The sequence below is a fragment of the Canis aureus genome, chromosome 22 (assembly GCF_053574225.1).
Source record: "Canis aureus isolate CA01 chromosome 22, VMU_Caureus_v.1.0, whole genome shotgun sequence".
Lineage (NCBI taxonomy): Eukaryota > Metazoa > Chordata > Mammalia > Carnivora > Canidae > Canis > Canis aureus.
The window spans coordinates 12,058,986-12,080,365 of record NC_135632.1 but is presented as its reverse complement, the minus strand read 5'-3'; the positions used below and the strand labels follow the sequence as shown (position 1 = coordinate 12,080,365).

General features: G+C 34.2%; 1 long non-coding RNA gene across 2 annotated transcripts in view; it reads left to right on the top strand.

The window, feature by feature from the left end:
* Window positions 1–21,380, top strand: part of LOC144293761 (uncharacterized) — a 394,465-nt gene that overhangs the window by 99,689 nt on the left and 273,396 nt on the right. For both annotated transcript variants that reach the window (XR_013361014.1, XR_013361013.1), the window contains one exon: window positions 9,535–9,711. This is a non-coding gene — a long non-coding RNA (uncharacterized LOC144293761). The remainder of the gene's footprint in view (window positions 1–9,534; window positions 9,712–21,380) is intronic.

Genomic DNA, 21,380 nt, shown 5'->3' with positions numbered 1-21,380 from the left:
ACGAACGTTGAAATGTTTTATATATGATTATTTCTTTTTTTATAATTATTTCAACTGAACAGTATTCCTCAATCTTCTAATTATTAAAGTATACAATTCTTTATAAACCTAGCTTGATTTGTGAGCTTTTTCTTTAGTTTCTCCTACTTAATTTTCTCTTCTATTTTGCCAAATCTGAAAGAAAAATATTTGCATTTTAGAAAAGATGTTATCCTTTCACAAACTAGTGGGATTTTTTAATCAACACCTCGGGCTAAAAAGCATGGCATTATTTCTATTATAAAGAAAAATAATTGTAAATGTTAATTACTTTTGTTTCATATCCTATTACTTTTGACAAACATAAAGGTATGATAAAGCTCTTTTATGGCCCAGAAACTGAATTTAGAAATTGGTTTTGAGTACATTAGGTTTTTTTTCTTTCAGATACGTAGAGTAAAGTTAAAGGAAACTTGGAAAGATTAAAGAATGAGAAAAAAAATAAAGAATGAGACAAAGTCCTTCATAATAAACCTTTTTTTTAAAAGGTTTTATTTATTTATTCATGAGAGACACAGAGAGAGAGAGGCAGGCTCCATGCAGGGAGCCTGATGTGGACTCGATCCCGGGACTCAGGGATCACGCCCTGGGCCAAAGGCAGGTGCTAAACCACTGAGCCACCTCAGGATCCCCTATAATAAAGTTTTCTTATGAAAAGAATCAATATGCTCTTTTAAAAACTGTTTCATTGTATTTATTCTGCACATCCACAGCCTGCTGGGCATGGGGGGGTCTAGCTATAATCCTGGTATTTTTCTATATGCATAAATTTTATGAGTTGTAGATCTCAATTTTTCTTGAATAGAATATTAAAAAGTTGAAAAAAAGGGCTTACTTAATCTCACGTCATGTTTTGATTCTGTACTATTTTTGAGAAAGAAATCTTCATAATTTGAACTTAAGTACTTGAATTTTACTTTAAATAATAATATATTTTATGTTTACTTTAAATAGTATGTTTAATAATATACTTCTCACCTATATTCACCTACATGTGCAATTTATCATACCTTGCTGACTATTTCTTTATAATTCATTGATTAAACTTTATTATTTTTTGTATGCCAGTCAAATTTAAAGATTAGTAGATTTATAATGTGTTTACATCTGCCGTGTTTGAATTACGTTAGAGATATTTTGTGCACAAGTCAGTAGTTTCCAATCTGAGAAATAAAGTAGTTCCCTGTAACCCTTAAGAGGGAAGGTCACCAGAGCTTGTACCTGGGTTTGCAGAACCTTTTCATGACACCTTGGGCTGCTATAAATACTTTTACTTTATTGCTCTTACCGTATTGTATCTTTTTTCCTTCACAAACCATAGAATCATAAATACTGATATTTTGGGTTCTGTGTATCTTCTTTATCAATTGAACCCTGTTTGATTACCACCATTAGCACCATTCCTCACTCAATCATCTTGGGTTTTCTAATAACTCAGGCATATAATCTCCAAAATCAATTTTATTAACCCATCTTTCCATTTTTATAAAGCTCTGAAATCTTTCTTTTTCTAATTTGTGGTCAGCACTTTTAGAAAAAATATTAACCATATACATTTTGTATTTTTATTCTTAATGAGAATGTATCCAATATTTTCTTAGTATTTTGTTTTGTTAATATTTTAAAGGATTTTTAATATTGTTTGAGTTGATCTGTATATACTTTCTACTTTGCAAACATTGGATTTTTAAAAATTAACTTTCTCTTCTCAAATATATTCTGGATATTTTCAAATGGCATCATACTCATCTGTATTCTAAAGATTTAGCTTTGGTAGAAGTTCTTCATAGAATCATCTAGATTTAGTGCATCTGGGGGAATGGTGCTTTTGGAAAAATTCTATATTTCTTCTATTATAATAACTTTCTGTTTTCCTTGTAACTTGAAGTTGTATCAGGGGAATTATATTTTTATAAAATAGCCAATGAATCTAGTTTTTTCCTTTATTCATTTTAACTGCATGTAATTGAGCAATTTTAATTCATACAGTTTCTATAGTAACTATAATTACTTTTAATATTTGGTATTTTATGTATTTGTGTTTTTTCCCTTTTTCTTGAGTAGATTCACTTGTCAGCCATATATAAGCTATGTGTTTTCTGTTTTTTTCTTTGTTATTTTTAAAAAGTTTAATTATATCTAATTTTAAATTTCACTTCTTCCTGCTGTAATGTTTTCAGATCATTATTCAAAAACACTTGAAATTTATTATAAAAGAGAAAAATGTAATTGTGGATATTAAATAAACAATAGAAAATTGCACTTAACTCAGGAAAAGGAAACATCAAAACCAAATTATAAAGTAGCTCAAAAATTCTCATAAAATACTACACATTAAAACATATTGAATGCATCATGGAATAGTCTCTAGAGAAAAATTCTGACCTCATTGTATACATCATTAAATCTCATAGTTAAAAATCTTTATTAAGGGGATCCCTGGGTGGCGCAGCGGTTTGGCGCCTGCCTTTGGCCCAGGGCGCGATCCTGGAGACCCGGGATCGAATCCCACATCGGGCTCCCGGTGCATGGAGCCTGCTTCTCCCTCTGCCTGTGTCTCTGCCTCTCTCTCTCTCTCTGTGACTATCATGAATAAATAAATAAAAAATCTTTAAAAAAAAAAATCTTTATTAAGCTTCGAACCATAAATGTTCTGAGAAATATAACAAAATAAGGTTAAAAGTGCAGAAATAATTAGTAATTTCAAAGAAACTAATAAAGAAAATATTAGAACTACTACGTATATTCAAAAGCTAGAGCCAACTACTAGTGAACTAAGGAAGCAACTAGCCAAAGGAATGATTTTAGAAGTCAGATAAATTAGAAAAATCCTTAAAAGATCAATAATAAAAACACAAGTAATATTCATAAATGCCAATGACTACAAAGGCCTGATACATTAGGAATCAAATACATACTAAAAGTCACAAATTACCATCTTCTTCCTCTCAGATTTATTTATTTATTTTTAAAGATTTTTATTTATTTATTCATGATAGAGAGAGGGTGGGGGAGGGAGGGAGGGAGAGGCCAAGACAAGGCAGAAAGAGAAGCAGGCTCCGTGCCGGGAGCCCAACACGGGACTCGATCCCAGGACTCCAGGATCACACCCTGGGCTGAAGGCAGACGCCAAACCACTGAGCCACCCAGGGATCCCCAATTCCTCTCAGATTTATAAACAATTATGAAAAAATTATTTCAAGCAGTTTGATCACATGGTATTTAATAACTGATATCACAGACAATTTGGTGGAAGCACTGAATAGGGATCATGCTTTGGTTTGTATTAATTTTTTAAGCGGGCAGATATGTATTGTTTAATAACCCCATTCTTCATTGCAACTGGAGAAAAAAAGAGTATTATTATAGTCACAGATAATAGGTTGCATCTTTGATGTTTCACATTCCTGAACTTACATAGAGCAAAATCAGCAGCCCTGATCTGCAGCGGGAAGTCAGAGAGGCCGTGTGGTTGGCATGTTTGCTTCCCTTGGGGGACATTGCTGCTTCGTGGGGTCACTGGCTGACAAAGCTCCACTAAGGATCATGCCATTTCACTTGAGGAAATTGGCTACATTTCTGTTTGTTCAGAACTGAGATAATCCTTTTTGCTCCTTTTCCCCCTGCACTAGCTGATTTCTGAGATTTGGACACCTGAAGCATGAGGGAGAATAGGAGGTTAATTCAGCAATTCTGTAAATGGTTCAGAACCAGAAGTGTTTGCCAAATAACAAAGCTGCTTCTTACCCCAAGGACATGGAAGTGAAGACATTATTTTTTAGAAGTACAAAGTACAATCTGATGAGGATGGTGTTGGCATTTAGCCAAGCATGAGCTCCACAAAGACCAGGAGGCTGGGCCTGCCTGTGGCTTTCTTTATGGCTCCAGTTCTCCAGATTAAATTGTATCAGTCCATCAACTCAAGAGTCTTAAAAGTGTCCCTCTCAGTCCTATAGTCCTTTTTCTGGATTGCTGTGTAAGGAAACAAATGGCAATCATCAGCTTATGACTAAAAGAAAATGTCAGCAAAGCAGCCACAATAATTATTTCAACATGAAAAGATACAAGTTGACATATCAGAAGCTAAAATGGCTCCTGGAGCATCTCTGGAAATCCAGAACAAACGAAATAGGACCACATTGAGTGAAATGAGAGTTGAGAGACTGGTAGAGTGCTGGATGTGCCATCTGCAACACCAGACAGAAGCAGCTGTGCGTCAGCGTATCAGATTGAAGAAGTCTACAATGCCTCCTAGTGAGAGCCTCCGTGAAAAGGCAGTTTCTCGAAAAACCATAATACTTTATTTTGAAAAGAGAGGAGGTTGGTGGCTACAGGCTCATTCTAGGCTTGATCCTGCTTCCCAGAGCAGCCAAGATTCTCTGAAGCCTTGATGCCACTGTGGAGCTGGAACAACCAGAATTTGGGACCACTGGGACACTGCTGAGTGTCCAAAACTCTCAAGATGACAGTGAATATTGTAGTGTGGGGCTATTAATGGGACAAGGGGCATTAGGATCATAATTAGAATATTCTCCAGAGATGTTTCAAAGATTGTCATCATAGAAGCCAGAGAACTATTGCTATTAGGCATGTCTTGCCTGGGGTTTTGTATGTGAGCTCAATATCTATAGGACTGGAATCCTTATGCTGGGTTTATGACTACCCACAATCAGCCAGGAAAAATGCCCTCTACCTTTGTCTTCTGATTTCCAGTCAGAATTATGAGGTTGTGCCTACCATGTGCTAATGTAGTCTAAAGCATGGCTTGCAGCAGTAAGCCTTACTTTTTCTTTCTTTTTTTTTTTTTTTGTTGTATGTCTCCTATGAAAAATAATTTAAAAAACCAATGTAGTCTCTCCTATCTATTACAGGTACATAATAAAATCAGCATATATATATATATATATATATATATATATATATATATATATATATATATACTGACACCTGGATGGCTCAGCAGGTGAGCGTCTGCCTTCGGCTCAGATCCTGATCCTGGGATCTGGGATGAAGCCCCGCATCAGCTCCTTTCGGGGAGCCTGCTTCTCCCTCTGCCTATGTCTCTGCCTCTCTCTGTGTGTCTCTCATAAATAAATATTCAAAAATCAATATATATCATATATAATTTTAGAAATAATCATAAAAAAATTAAAACAAAAAAAATTAACTGTTACTAGAAATCTATTTCTTAATGAGGTGAATAGTTAGGATTTTTAAAAAACAGTAACTTATTCACCTGTAGATACATAAATTAAATGCATTCCTTTTCTTTTTCTTTTTTTAAGATTTTTTGTATTTATTTATTCACAAGAGACACAGAGAGAGAGGTAGAGACATAGGCAGAGAAAGAAGCAGGCTCCTTGCAGGGAGGCTGATGTGGGACTCGATCCTGGATCCCAGGATCACGCCCTGAGCCAAAGGCAGACGCTCAACCCCTGAGCCACTCAGGCATCCCTTAAATGCATTCCTAAAACGAGACAGAATTAAGTATCAATTCTATTCCTGCATTTTTGTTTTTATAGATATCAATGCTAAGTAAGCATGAAGAGGGACATGAGTCTAATTCTAGCAGTGTCATTCAAAGTTTTCAATTTCATTGAAGTAATTTTCCAAAAGTATCTAATGATCTATAAAAATTATTTTCAAGGGCAAGAGCAAAATGAAAGAAGGGGGAAAACACCTGTATTATAATAATTTATTACTCATTTACTCACTTTGACAGTTTTAGAGACTTATCAAATAACCCTAAATAATCTCTGGGTGTTTGTTTTTTCTTTCAAATTGGGGCACTATGTTTAACAATGTACCCAGGAAGAGTTGGAAAATGAATTATTAATTTAAATCCATTCACCAATAAACTATTTTCCTCAGCTTTATTGAGGTAAAATTTACAAATAAAATGTATATATTTAGTATGTACAAAGTAATATTTCCAAGTATGTATACATTGTGAAATTATTACCACAATGAAGCTAATTAACATATCCATTATGTCACGTGGTTACCAATTGTGTGTTTGTGTATGTAGTTAGAACACAGGTTCTACTCGTTAGCAAATTTCAAATACAAAACACTGCATTATTAATTATAGGCACCATGCTGTACATTAGATCTTCAGAATTTATTTATCTTAAATAATTGAATCTTTGTGTGCTTTGACCAAATCTCATTTCCCCCATCCATCATCCCCTGGCAAGTACCAATCTAACTCTGCTTTTACGAATTTGACTTTTTTAGGTTCCACATATAGATGAGATCATATAGTATTTGTCCTTCTGTGTCTGGCTTCTTTCATTTAACATAATATCTTCCAGGTTCATCCATGTTATTGCAAATAGTAGAATTTCCTTCTTTCATGAGGCTGAGTAATATCCCACTGGGTATATATGCCATATTTTATTAATCCTTTCATCTGTAGATGGAAGGTGATTTCTATATCTTGGTCATCGTGAATAATGCTGCAATGAACATGAGAGAGCAAATATCTCTTTGATATACTAATTTTATTTCCTTTGGGCATACACCCATAAGTGAAATTGCTAGATCATACGGTAGTTCTATTTTGAAATTTTTGCGGAACCTCTATCTAGTTTTCCACAGTGGCTCTAATAATTTACATTCACACCAATGATGCACAAGTGTTTGGTTTTCTTCCTATCCTCTCCAACACGTGTTCTATTTTTTTTTTAAGTAATAATCATCCTAACTGGTGTGAAGTGATATCTCATTATAGTTTTGATTTATATTTTCTTGATGATTAGTGACCTTGAGGATCTTTTTATATACCTGTTGGTACTTGTATGTCTTCCTTGTTTTGGGGTGGTTTTTGTTTTGTTTTTTGCCATTGACTTTTAGGAGTTTCTTATTATTTTGGATATTGGCCCCTGATTATATATATGATTTGCAAATATTTTCTCCTGTTCCATAGTTGTGTCTTTATTTTGTTGTTACCTGCATAGAAGCTTTTCCTGTTTGATGAAATCTCATTTGTCTATTTTTGCTTTTGTTGTCTATATTTTGGGGGTTATACCCAAAAAATAAATGCCTGAACCAGCGTCAGGAGGCTTTTTCCCTAATGCTTTTTTTCTGGCAGTTTTATAGTTTTAGATCTAATGTTTAAGTCTTTGATTCATTTTTGATTTCTGTATATGGTAATTGATAAGGGCCCAGTTTCTAAATGTGTATATCCTGTTTTTCTAATACCATTTATTAAAGAGACTATTCTTTCCCTACAGTGTGTTCTTGGCATCCTTGTCACAGATCAGTTGACAGTAGATGTGTTTGTTTTTCTCTATTCTTTTCCATTGGTTTACTGTCTTAATACCAGTACTATAGTGGCTTAATTGCTATAACTTTGTAACATATTTTGAAATAAAAATTATAATATAGTCTCCAGATTTGTCCTTTCTCAAGAATGCTTTGGCTATTTTTTTAAGATTTTATTTATTTATTCATGGGAGAACAGAGAGAGAGAGGCAGAGACATAGGCAGAGGTGGCAGAAGGCTCCATGCAGGGAGCCCGAGGTTGGGACTCTGGGATCATGCCCTTAGCCAAAGGCAGATGCTCAACCACTGAACCACCCAGGTGTCCCAAGAATGCTTTGGCTATTTGGACTCTTTTGTAGTTCCCTGTGAATTTTAGGACTGTTGTTTTTCTCCTTTGGTGAAAAATGCCATCAAAATTTTGATAAGGATTACATTGAAACTACCAGTCGCTTTGAGGAGTTTGGATATTTCAGTAATATTAATTCTTCCAATCCATGAACAAAGAATATATTTCAATATATTTTATTTTTGTCATCTTCAATTTCCTTCATCAATATTTTATAGTTTTCAGTTTATGGGTCTTTTACCTCCTTAGTTTAATTTATTCTTAAGTATTGTATTCTTTTTCATGTGACTGTAAATGGGATTGTATTCTAATTTATTTGGGGTTATTTTTGATAATTCATTATTAGGGTATAAAAATGTAACTGATTTTTATATGTTGATTTTATGTGTTGATATACCTTTCCCACAAAGGCACTCTCATTTGTGTGGGATTGTCAAAATCGATGTTTCAGTGAGTGCTGGAAGATCCACCATCTTGCTCATGTCACTATCAATAAACTATTCTTAACAAAAATTTTTATCCTGTTCTTATATCATGAACCCAGATTTTAAGAGACAGTTAAATCAAAGTTATTTTTTGTCATATAAATCCTGACTTTAGTTTTCCATTTAAAATAAATATATTAATATATATTTGAGAAATATTATTAATAAAATACTGAGCAATCAATATTTAATGTAACATATCAGAAATACCACTGAATATATATGATATATATATATATATATATATATATATATATGATATATATATTCCATGAGCATGGAATATCTCTCCATTTGTGTAATCTTCAATTTCTTTGTCAGTGTTTTGTACTGTTCACAGTATAGGTCTTTCACCTTCTTGGATAAGTTTATTCCTAGGAATTTTATTCTTTTTGGTTCAATTATAAATGGAAATGTTTTCTGAATTTCTCTTTCTGCTACTTCATTATTAGTACATAGTAATGCAGTGGATATTTCTATATATGGATTATGTATCCTTGAGACCTTATTGAATTCACTCATCAGTTCTAGTAGTTTATTGGTGGAGGGTTTTCTATATGTAGTATTGTGTCATCTGCAAATAATGAAAGTTTCACTTCTTCCTTTCTGATGTGGATGCCTTTTATTTCTTCTTGTCAGATTGCTATGCCTAGGACTCACAATACTACTATCTTGAATAAAAGTGGTAAGAGTGGACATCCTTGTCTTGTTCTTGATCTTAGGGGAGAAGCTCTCTGGTTTTCCCCATGGAGTATGATATTAGCTGTGAGTTTTCATATAAGGTTTTTATTATGTTGAGATACGTTCCCTCTAAACCTATTTTGTTGAGAGTTTTTACCATGAATGGAAATTATACATTGCCAAATGCTTTTTCTGCATCTTTTGAAATTTTCATATGGTGTTTATTCTTTCTCTTATTGATATAATGTATCACATTGATTGATTTGCAAATATTGAACCACTCTTATATCCCAGTAATAAATCCTATATGATCATGTTGAATGTTTTTTTTTAAAATGTTGTTGGATTCAGTTTGCTAATATTTTGTTGAGAATCTTTGTATCTATATTCATCAGAGATATTGGGCCATAGTTTTCTCTCTCTCTCTCTCTCTCTCTCTCTCTCTCTCTCTCTTTTTGTAGTGTTTTTATCTGGCTTTGGTATCAGGATAATGCTGGCTCCGAAGAATGAATTTGGAAGCTTTCCTTTCTGTTCTATTTTTTTGGAAAAGTTTGAGAATAGGTATTAACTTTTCTTTATGATTATATGCTATCCTTCCTTGTCTCTTTTTACAGTCTTTGTTTTAATGTCCATATGGATAAAAGTATTGTTACAGCTTTCTTTTCACTTTCATTCGCATGATTAATTATTTTTTATTCTTTTTTTTTTTTTTTTTAGAGTTTATTTGACGGAGAGAAAGAGAGAGAGGGAGAACAAGCAGGGGGAACTGCAGGCAGACAGAGAAAGAGAAGCAGGCTCCCCGCTGGGCAGGGAGCCTGATGTGGGGCTCCATCCTAGGACTCTGGGATCATGACCTGAGCTAAAGGCAGACGCTTAACTGACTGAGCTACCCAGGTACCCTGCTTTTCTGTTCTTTCGCTTTCAATCTACATGTGTCTTTAGGACTGAAATACGTGTCTTCTAGGCAGCAAAGTAATTATTGGTAAGTATGCATTTATTGCCATTTTGTTCCTTGTTTTATGGTTGCTTTTATAGTTTTCTTTCTTCCTTTCTTCTTCTCTCAAGGTTTATTGGCTTTCTTTAGTGATATACTTGGATTCCTTTCCTTTTATTTTTTCCTATCACTGACTTTGATTTGTGGTTACCATTATGTTTACATATAACATCACATGCATATAGCAGACTATATTTGGTGGATGGTTGCTTAAGTTTGAAGCCATTCTAAAAGCACTAAATTTTTACTCCTCCTTCCCAACCTTCACATTTTAGGTTCATACTTTACATCCTTTCATTTTTGAATCCCTTGACTAACTTTTATAGGTATACTTCATTTTACTCCTTTGTGCTTCCTAGTTTTCTTACTCTTACTTATGGTCCTTACTTTCCACTCAAAAGTCCCCTTTAATATTTCTTATAGGTGGGTATAGTGCTTATGAATTTCTTTAATTTTTATTGTTCTGGGATACCCTTTATCTCTCCTTCAATTCTAAATGATAGCCTTGGAGACAGGATATTCTTGGTTGCAGGTGTTTTGTTGTGTTGTGTTGTGTTTTGTTTTGTTCTAGCATTTTGAATATATCATGCCACTCCTGCTGGCCTGTAGAGTTTTGCTGAGAAATCAGCTGATAGCCTTATCAGGCTTCACTTGTTTTGTATCTGTTTACTTTTCTCTTGCTACTTTAAAAAGATGTTCTTTATCAGTACTTTTTTGCCATTTTAATTACTCTGTGTCGGTGTGGACCTCATCGGGTTGATTTTTGGGGGGGACCTCTGTACCTCTGGATCTGGATTTCCCTTTCCTTCTGCAGATTTGGAGATTTTTCAGCTCTTATTTCTTCAAATAAATTTCCTGTTCACTTTTATCCTTCTGGAATTCCTATAATGCAAATGTTATGTTTGATGGTGTCACTGAAATCTGTCATTTTTTAATTCTTTTTTTTTTCTTCTGTTCAGCTTTGTTGCTTTCCATTACTCTTCCCTCTAGGTCACTGATCCATTCTTCTGTTTTCTCTAGTCTACTATTTATTTATCCTATCTAGTGTATTTTTAATTTCAGTTATTGAGTTCTTCATCTCTATTGGTTGGTTGCTTTTATGTTTTCTATCTCTTTGCTGGACGACAGAGAAGGGATATGCCACCTTTGCTCTCCTTTATTCCTAGAGATATTTCATAAAGATCCCTACCCCTCCAGCACATGCTCTGAGATTAGTAAATAAATCTCCTTCATCTATAGCTTAGGTGTTATTGAAACTGATACTGCTATGTTGGATCTCCATGGAGCTATTTGTTGTACTGTCTCTTTAAGGGTGGGGCCTCAGCCCTCTTGGCTCTCCCACAGCCAAATCTAATATTGTTAAGTTTTTATTCAAATTCCAGTGTAGTATTAGTTTCAGGTGTACAATATAGTGAGTCAATACCTCCATGTAACACCTGGTGCTAAGTCTGAGGTATTAAGCCACAGTGATTATGAGATCCCTCTGGTTTTCAAAGTCAAATGTCATGGGGACTTGTCTTCCCCATGTGGGTCCCCTGTGGCGGAGGTGCCAGGCATGGATTCTGGTCCTCTCCCCTCTTACACTCATGATGTCCTTCCCTCCCATGGACAGTCCTACAGGTCTCTTTAGCTCCTGACCATATCACTGCCATTCCTACACATTTTGATGTGGCCTTTTCCCTACATTTAACTGCAGAAAGTTTGTTCTGCCCAACTTCAGTCCATTTTCTGAGTTATTTAAAATGAGGTGGGTGTTATCTAGTTGTGTCTGTGGGATGAGGTGAACTTACGATCTTCCTACTCTGCCTTCTTCCTCTATGTTGTTTCTTATTTCTTAAATTATATTATTATAACACAGTATATACTAAAATGATGAATTTTATATGAAGTGAGAACTATAATAAAAAATACGGTGTTCCTTTTTTCAGGAAATGTATATGAATGAGTATATTAGAATTTTGTATTCAGCTTTTGAAGATAATTAAATGAAAATACCTATATAGTTATTTATATACTGTTGATTTCCTTAGATATTATGACCAAAATCTTCCAGTGTTTTTTTTTTCCAAAGATTTTTTATTTATTTGTGAGAGACCCACATAGAGAGAGAGAGAGAGAGAGAGAGAGAGAGGCAGACACAGGCAGAGGGAGAAGCAGGCTTCATGCAGGGAGCCCGACGTGGGACTCGATCCCTGGTCTTCAGGATCACACCCCAGGTGGAAGGTGGCGCTAAACCACTGAGCCACCCGGGATGCCCTCTTCCAGTGTTTTAATACAAGAAGGTATATTCTGATAAAACTGATCCCAAAAGCAGCTAGGCTAAGTATTTCACTTTTTTAAGGTGTTGGAAAAATCATTAAAAATATATAGCATAAACTAATATGAGATTACAATTTCATAAAATATAATTTAAGTACATTTAGAGGTTTATCTAATTTAAAGAAATCACATAAGGTTTTTGGAGGGAGGGACTGAATTTTACCATTATATCTTGAAAATACACAAAGTTCTAGAAAACATTCCATTTTCACCTCTAGAATCAACATCACTAAATTTTATGTCTTCTGATTAAAGATGCTTTGCTTTCCAGTTAATGGCAAGTCCTAATAGATTTTGGAAGAGTTAATATGACTTACTTATGTTTTAACACATTGAAAAATCATATTTAGCATCCCCCTTATGAGTCTTTTACCAAAATCTATCTTGCTAGATTCTCCCCAAGAGTTGTACATTTTTCACAATAGTCAAGGAACAGAAGTTTTTCTTCTTTAAAAATTGCTATTTCTGGGATCCCTGGGTGGCTCAGCGGTTTAGTGCCTGCTTTGACCCAGCACGTGATCCTGGAGTCCTGGGATCGAGTCCCACATCGGGCTCCCTGCATGGAGCCTGCTTCTCCCTCTGCCTGTGCCTCTGTCTGTCCCTCTCTCTCTCTCTCTCTCTCACTTTCTGTCTCATGAATAAATAAATAAAATCTTTAAAAAAAATAAGATTTGATGAAATAGAAAAAAAGAGAGACTGTTGGTGATTTGGAAGTTCTAGAAAATGGAAATTATCAGTATAGTGAGCATTGTCATGGACAAGAGTGACTTTTGCCTAACCCTTACCAGGCCCTTAAAATTTGAGAGGGAAATTAGTAAAGATTAGATTTTCCTTCCAGGGTCATTTTTCTGGAGCAAGAAATTGACTAGAGAGTAGGGCAGGAGTTATGTTTTACATATGCTATATCAAAAATTTAAATATTTGTGCTAAAAGAGGTTTATGGAAAAATTAATTATAATAGAAAAATATGTGCTACAATACCATGGTTGCATTAGGTTGTCTCTATATAATGGAATATAATGCTGTTATTAAAGTAATAATTTCATATGGTACTCACTGTATACCCTGAAACATGAATGATTTTAAGGCACTAGAAAATACTACACATAAAATATGTTTGTGTTTGCCTATGCATATGTATATATGTGTAAATTTTTCAAAACATTAACAGAAGCTATTGATTGGCTTAGTTTACTTTCTTACTGTATTTTTCATTTTTCTTTCTTTCTTTTTAAAGAAGACAAGAATATATTATGTTTAATATGTAAGTATTTAACATTTTTCAAAGACTGGATAGGAATGACATTAATCATATTCTGGTGACTCATTAAGTGATATAGCTTGGCATATTTTAAAATAAATCTGCCAAGATAAAGGCTGCTCAAATACTAAAATGTATGCCATTTTCTCAACCGCACATCTGTTCCTAAGATAATATGCCTTGAAAGCAATATGTGCATGTGGGTGTTTAATAATTTTAATAGGTATTTATCAAGTTCATACCTGTAGTAGTTTTTATGACTCAAGTTTTGCTGATTGTTTTCTAAGAATATTGTAACTTAAGCATGTGGAATTTCTGAATGAAGTATTTTAGCATGCAATATATCATTTTTATTTAATTAGTGCTTGACCATTATTAGTCATTTTTAAATTTAGGTAACAGAAATATGAGAGGAAAATTTAGAAGACTTATAAATGAACCAAAAAAAAAAAAAAAGCACTGTAATGGTAAAAAGATAACTGTTTTTTGTATATCCCATAGGACTCATTTTAGAACCATAATCAGTTTTATGAAAGTAAAATTTATCTAAAAATTTATATAAGTAAAATTAACCAAATATATGTAGAATTCATAAGCTGTAAAAAATGTGCCCAGGGGACACCTGGGTGTCTCAGTTGTTGAGTGTTTGCCTTTGCCTCAGGTCATATTCTGGGTCCTGGGATTGAGTCCTACATTAGGCTCCCTGCAGAGAGCCTGCCTTTCCCTCTGCTTATGTCTCTGCTTCTCTGTGTCTCTCATGAGTAAATAAATAAAAAAGTATTTTTTTTTAATGTGTACAGTTGAGAGGAGAGGAAGATGGTAGCAGTGTAGGAAGTTTGTCTCATCTCATGAACACAACTAGATAACTATCAAATCATCCTATATATCTTCCTAGAGCAGCCAAAACGCAATAGCATAGCACACACAGCATACACTAAAGACACTTCTTGAAGTGCCAGGCCCTGGACAATACATGGTCTCTTCTTCATAAGGCCATTACTGTCCGGAGTAGGAGACATAACTGGCTTTTCTAACCAGAGAAGAATGCGGAGTCCCAAAAGAAGAGGAGAGAAAAGAAGGCATAAATCTAATTTGAAGAAATAATAGCTGAAAACCTATCTTATTTAGGGAAGGAAACAGACATCCAGGTCCAGGAAGCACAGAGAACTTCCCATTAAAAATCAACAAAGGCAGGCCATGACAAAAAAAATATTGTAATTAAATTTGCAAAATATAGTGATAAAGAAAAAAATCTTTTAAGTATCAATACAAAGAAGTCCTTAATGTACAAGGGATAAACCATAAGGATAGCAGATTTCTCAACAGAAATGTGGCAAGCCAGAAGAGAGTAGCATGATATATTCAACATGTTGAAAGGGAAATATCTGCAGCCAAAAATACTTTATGCAACTAGGCTATCATTAAGAATAGGCGAGATAAAGAATTTCCCAGGTAAACAAAAAGTAAAGGAGTTCATGACCACTAAGCCAGCCACACAAGAAATATTAAAGGGGACTCTGAGTGCAAAGGACAAAAGTGACAAAGACAAGAAAGGGTCAGAGAAAGTCTCCAGACACAATGAAAAAACAAGTAAAAAAAAAATGGCAAATATATATGTCAGTAATTACTTTGAATATAAATGGGCTAAACATTCCAATAAAAAGAAATAGGGTTTCAGAATGGATAATCAAGACACACCCACATATTGCTGACAGGAGACTCGTTTTAGACCTAAAGTCTCCTGCAGATTGAAAGTCAAAGGGTAGAGAAACATTTATAACCAAAGTGGATGTCAGCAGAAAGCCAGAGTGGCAATACATCTGTCAGACAAACTAGATTTTAAAATGAAGACTGTAAAAAGAGACACAGAAAGACATTATAAAATCATAAAGGGGACAATCCAACAAGAAGATAAAGCAATTGTAAATATTTATACACCCAACATGGGAACATCCAAATACATAAAACAGTTAACAAAAAACAAAGGAACTAATTGATAATGATACAATAATATGAGACTTTAACACCCCACTTTATACCAATGGACAGATCATCCAAACAGAAAATCAACAAGGAAACAATGGCCTTGAATGACACACTGGAACAAATGGGCCTAACACATCACACACTGGAACAAATGGGCCTAACACATACATTCAGGACATTCTATCCTAAACAGAATACACATTCTTTTCAAGTGCACGTGGAATATTCTTCAAACTAGATCACATGATGCATCACAAAACAGGCCTCAACAAACACAGAAAGACTAAAATCATACCATGCACCTTTTCTGAACCTACTATGAAACTAGAAGTCAACCAGATGGAAAAATCTGGAAAGACAACAAATACATGGAAGTTAAACAACATGCTACTAAACAATGAATGTTTCGACCATTAAATCAAAGAATAAACTAGAAAATACATGGAAACAAATAAAAATGAACACCTAATGGTCCACAACTTTTGGAATATAGCAAAAGCAATCCTAAAAGTGAAATACACAGCAAGGCAGGCATACCTAAGAAGTAAAAAAAATCTCAAATAAGTAGCCTAACCTTACACCCAAAGGATCTAGAAAAAAAGAACAACACATGAAGCCTAAAGCCAGTAGAAGAAATGAAATAATAAAGATTAGAGCAGAAATAAATAATACAGAAACTTGAAAAACAAAACAAAACAAAAAATATAGAGCAAATCAATGAAATAAGGAGCTTGTCCTTTGACAAAATTAATAAAAATGATAAATCTCTGACCAGACTGATCAAAAAAAGAAAGACTCAGATAAGTAAAATAACAAATGAGAGAGGATAGATAATGAACAACATTGTAGGAATACAAACAATTATAAGAGAACATTATAAAAAACTGTATGCCAACAAACTGAACAACCTGGAAGAAATGGATAAATTCCTACAAATATATCAATGACCAAAACTGAAATAGGAGGAAATAGGAAATGTGAACAGACCAATAATCAGGAATAAATTGGATCAGTAATCAAAACTTTCCCAGCAAACAGAAGCCAGGACCAGATGACTTTACAGGCGAAGTCTACCAAACATTTAAAGAGAAATTAATTCCTATTCTTCTCAAACTAATACAAAAAGAGAAAGAAAGAAGAAAGAAAAAGGAAAGAAGAAAAAAGAAAAGAAAAAAAAGAAAAGAAAAAAAAAGAAAAGAAAAAAGAAAGAAAAGAAAAGAAAAGAAAAAAAGAAAAGAAAAGAAAGAAAAGAAGAAAAGAAAAGAAAAGAAAAAAAGAAAAGAAAAGAAAAGAAAGAAAAGAAAAGAAAAGAAAAGAAAGAAAAGAAAAGAAAAGAAAAGAAAAGAAAAGAAAAGAAAAGAAAAGAAAAGAAAAGGAAAGCTTCCAAATTCATTCTATGAGACCAGCATTATCCTCATACCAAAACCGGATAAAGACTCTACTGAAAAAGAATGACAGGCCATTAACCCTAATGAACATGTAAAATTCTCAATAAAATACTAGCAAACCAAATCCAATGATACATTAAAAAAATCATTTACCATGATCAAGTGGGATTTATTACTGGGTTGCAAGGGTGGCTCAATATTCAGAAAAAAATCAACACAAGACACCACATTAATAAAAGAAAACATAAGAACCATATGATCATTCCAATAAATGCAGAAAAACCATTTGACAAAGTACAGCATCCACTCACAATAACAACCGATGATGAAGTAGGTTTAGAGGGAACATACCTCAACATAATAAAGGCTGTATATGAAAAACCCACAGCTAGTATCCTCAATGGGGAAGAATTGAGAGTTTTTCCTCTATAATCAAGAAAAGACAGGAATGTCCATGCTCGACATGGTACTTCATATAGAAAGCCCAAAAGAGGGATGCCTGGGTGGCTCAGTGGTTGGGAGCCTGCCTTCAGCTCAGGGCAATCCCGGAGTCCCGGGATTGAGTCCAACATCGGGACCCCTGCAGGGAGCCTGCTTCTCCCTCTGCCTGTGTCTCTGCCCCTCTCTCTGTCTCTCATGAATAAATAAATAAAACCTTAAAAAAAAGAAAGCCCAAAAGACTCGACCAAAAAACTGCTAGAACTGATGCATGAATTCCATGAAGTCACAAGATACAAAATCAATGCACGGAAATATGTTACAGATCTATATACCAGCAGTAAAGTAGCAGGAGATATTAAGGACTCGATCCCATTTATAATTGCACCAAAAACAATAAAATGCCTAGGATTAAACCTCAGCAAAGAGGTGAAAGACCTATACTCTGAAAATTATAAAATACTGATGAAAGAAATTGAAGAAAGCACAAAGTAATGGAAAGACATTCCGTGTTTATGGATTGGAAGCACAAATGTTAAAATCTCTATATCACTCAAAACAATCTACATGTTTAATGCAATCCTTATCAAAATACTAACAGCATTTTTCACAGAGCTAGAACAAACACTCCTAAAATCTGTAAGGAATCACAAAAGGCCTCAAATAGACAAAGGAACCTTGAAAAAGAAAAGTAAAGCTGGAGGCATCACAGTTTTGGACTTTAAGATATCTTAAAAAGCTATAACGATCAAAACTGTGGTATTGGCACAAAAGTAGACACATAAATGAATAGAACAGAATAGAAAACCCAGGGATGAACCCACATGACTAATTTTGACAAAGCAGGAAAGAATATTCAATGACAAAAAGATAGTCTCTTTAACAAATGGTGTGGGAAAACTGGACAGCTACATGTGAAAGAATGAAACCAGACCACTTTCTTTCATTATACACAAAAATAAATTGAAAATGGATTAAAGACCTAAAGATGAAACCTGAACCCATAAAAAATCCTGGAGGAGAACACAAGAAGTAACCTCTTTGATGTTGGCTGTAGCAATTTCTTTCTAGATATGTCTCCTGAGGCAAAAGAGACAAAAGCAAAAATAAAATATTGAGACTTCATCAAACTAAAAACCTTCTGCACAGCAAAGGAAATAATCAACAAAACTAAAAGGCAATTTTCAGAATGGGAGAAGATATTTGCAAATGATATATCTGATAAAGTGTTAGTATCCAAAAATAAATAGAGCTTATAAGACTCAACACCCCAAAAAACAAATAATCTAATTAAAAATGGGCGGAAGACATAAATAGACATTTTTCCAAAGAAGACATCCAGATGGCTAATGGACACACAATAAGATCCTCAACATCACTCATCATCAGGGAAATACAAATCAAAACTATAATGAGATATCGCCTCATACCTGTCAGTATGGCTAAAATCAACAACACGGGAAACAACAGATCTTGGCGAGGATGTGGAGAAAGGGGAATCCTCTTGCATTGTTGGTGGGAATGCAAACTGATGCAAACACTCTGGAAAACTTTATGGGGTTTCTCAAAAAAGTTCTTTTTACAAAAAGAACTACCCTGTGATCCAGCAATTGCTCTACTAGGTATTTCCCCAAAGAATACAAAAATATTAATTCAAAGGGATACATGCACCCCAATGTTCACAGCAGCCTTATTAACAATAGTCAAATTATGGAAGCATCCCAAGTGTCCATAAACTGATGAATGGATAAAGAAGTTGTGTGTGTGTGTGTGTGTGTGTGTGTGTAATGGCATATTATTCAGCCATAAAAAGTATGAAATCTTGCCATTTCCAACAGCATGGATGGAGCGAGAGGGTATTATGCTAAGTGAAATAAGTCAGAAAAAGACAAATACCATATGATTTAACTCATATGTGGAATTTAAGTAACAAAACAAATGAACAAAGGGAGAAAAAGATGAGAGAAAGGAGAACCAATAAATAGATTTTTTAAAGATTTTATTTACTTATTCATGAGAGACAGAGAGAGAGGCAGAGACATAGGTAGAGAGAGAAGCAGGCTCCCTGTAACTCGATCCCAGGACCCTGAGATCACAACCTGAGCCAAAGGCAGACGCACAACCCCTGAGCCACCCAGGTGCCCCAAGAAATAGATTCTTAACTATAGAGAACAAACTGATGGTTACCAGAGGGGGAGGTGAGTGTGGGGACGGGTTAAATAGGTGATGAGGATTAAGGAAGGCACTTGTGACGAGCTCTGGGTATCTTTCAACTTTTTTTTCAAATTATTGCAGCTATTTTAGATTTGTTATATTTCCATATAAATCTTAGATTTGGCTTGTCAATATCCACAAAATAAATTTTGACTGGTATTATTGTATTGACACCTAGATAAATTTGAGGAAAATTGACATCTTAACACTGAGTCTTTTCCTTTGTGAACATTTTTGTGTCACCATTTATTTAAATTACCTTGAGTTTTATTCAGTAACTCTTTGTAGTTTTAGTATACAGATCCGATACACATATTTCTTCAACTAATTCTTAAGTATATTGATATTTTTATGCTATTGTAATGGAATGTTTTTTAATTTAATTCACAAGTTTCCCTTGCTATTATTTAGAAATACAGTATTTTTATATATTGACCTTGTATTCTGAAACTTTAGATATTACGGAACTTACTTATTAGTTAAAAAACTTGTTTCTAGACTTCTATTTATTTATTTTTTAAATATTTTATTTATTTACTTGAAAAAGAGAGTGAGAGAGCAAGTGAGAGAGCACAAGCATGGAGAGGGCAGAGGTAGAGGGAGAAGCAGACTCCTCACTGAGCAGAGAGCCCAACACTGGGCTCAATCCAAGGACCTAGGATCATGACCTGAGCCAAAGGCAGGTGCTTAACTGACTGGGCAACCCAAGTGCCCCTATTTCTAGATTTTTAAATGATTTTCTCCATCATGTAATTTGTGAAGTCTACCTCTTTAATTTTCTATCTTGTGATTTATATTTGTTTTTTTGTGTTTTTGTATTGCACAGACTAGAACTTAAAAGACCCTGTTAAATAAAAGTAGCAAAAGTTTATGACCTTGTGTTTTTCCCAATCTTACAGAAAACGCTTCCAATCTTTCACCATTTAAGAGTCATATTCAACAAGTGTATTGTAGATGTCCTTTTATAGTTGAGGAAGTTCTCTTTATTACTATGTTTCTTTTTTTAAACTATAAATATATATTGAATTTTGTCAAATCTGTGGTGTTAATTCTATAGTTTTTCTTTTATATACTGCTAATATTGTATTAAATTGATGATTTGTTTTATATTGATTGATATTTAGAATGTTGAACCAATCTTGCAGTGCTGAAATGAACTCCACCTGGAAGTAAGGCTATTTGAAAATGGTAAAATGAAGGATTTGATATATATGTATATATATATACATATATATATATCTTACAGATACAGAGAATGTGATTGTATCTGTGGATTGATGGAGATAGTAAAGTGAGTAGGATAGATGCATAAGAGATGATGAGTGAAGTATGGGATATTTGTTAAAGATATTTTGAGACTGGGGCAGGTATTGGTGATGACAATGTTTGAGATATTCTAGAGATTGAACCAAGAGACCTCATTGGAGTTGAGGTCATGACAGGCAGAAGCTAAGGATGGTAAACAGATATTACACTTAGAATGTACTTACAGCCAAAAAATGATAGTGATTGTGGGCTAAAGAGGAAAACACTGACCCAGGACTGAATATATTCAGTAAATAAGAAGTCATCCAAAAGTGAGTAGATGTAACAAGAAGAGCGTGTCCCAGGATTCTTCAATATTTTGTCCAGTTGAGACTCAGGTTTCAAAACTGAAGACAGTTTAGTGATTTCTAGAAAACCAATTTTGGCTCCATTTCATCTGGAAAAAACTAACAAGGAATATACTGGCATTATTTTATACTGGTTACTTACACTTGGTGGACAGTCAGGCCCACCAGCCAGAGTTTTATAACAGTAAAATTGCTTAGTATGACAGAGGTGAAGCAGGCTCATGATGGCTCACAGGACCTGATAGTAACCTGATAGTAACTCAAAACTATATCATTATCAACTGTAATCAATTTCTAATTATGTTACTGCATTTTATAATTATGTCGGCCCTTGGGGTTATTTACCTCTA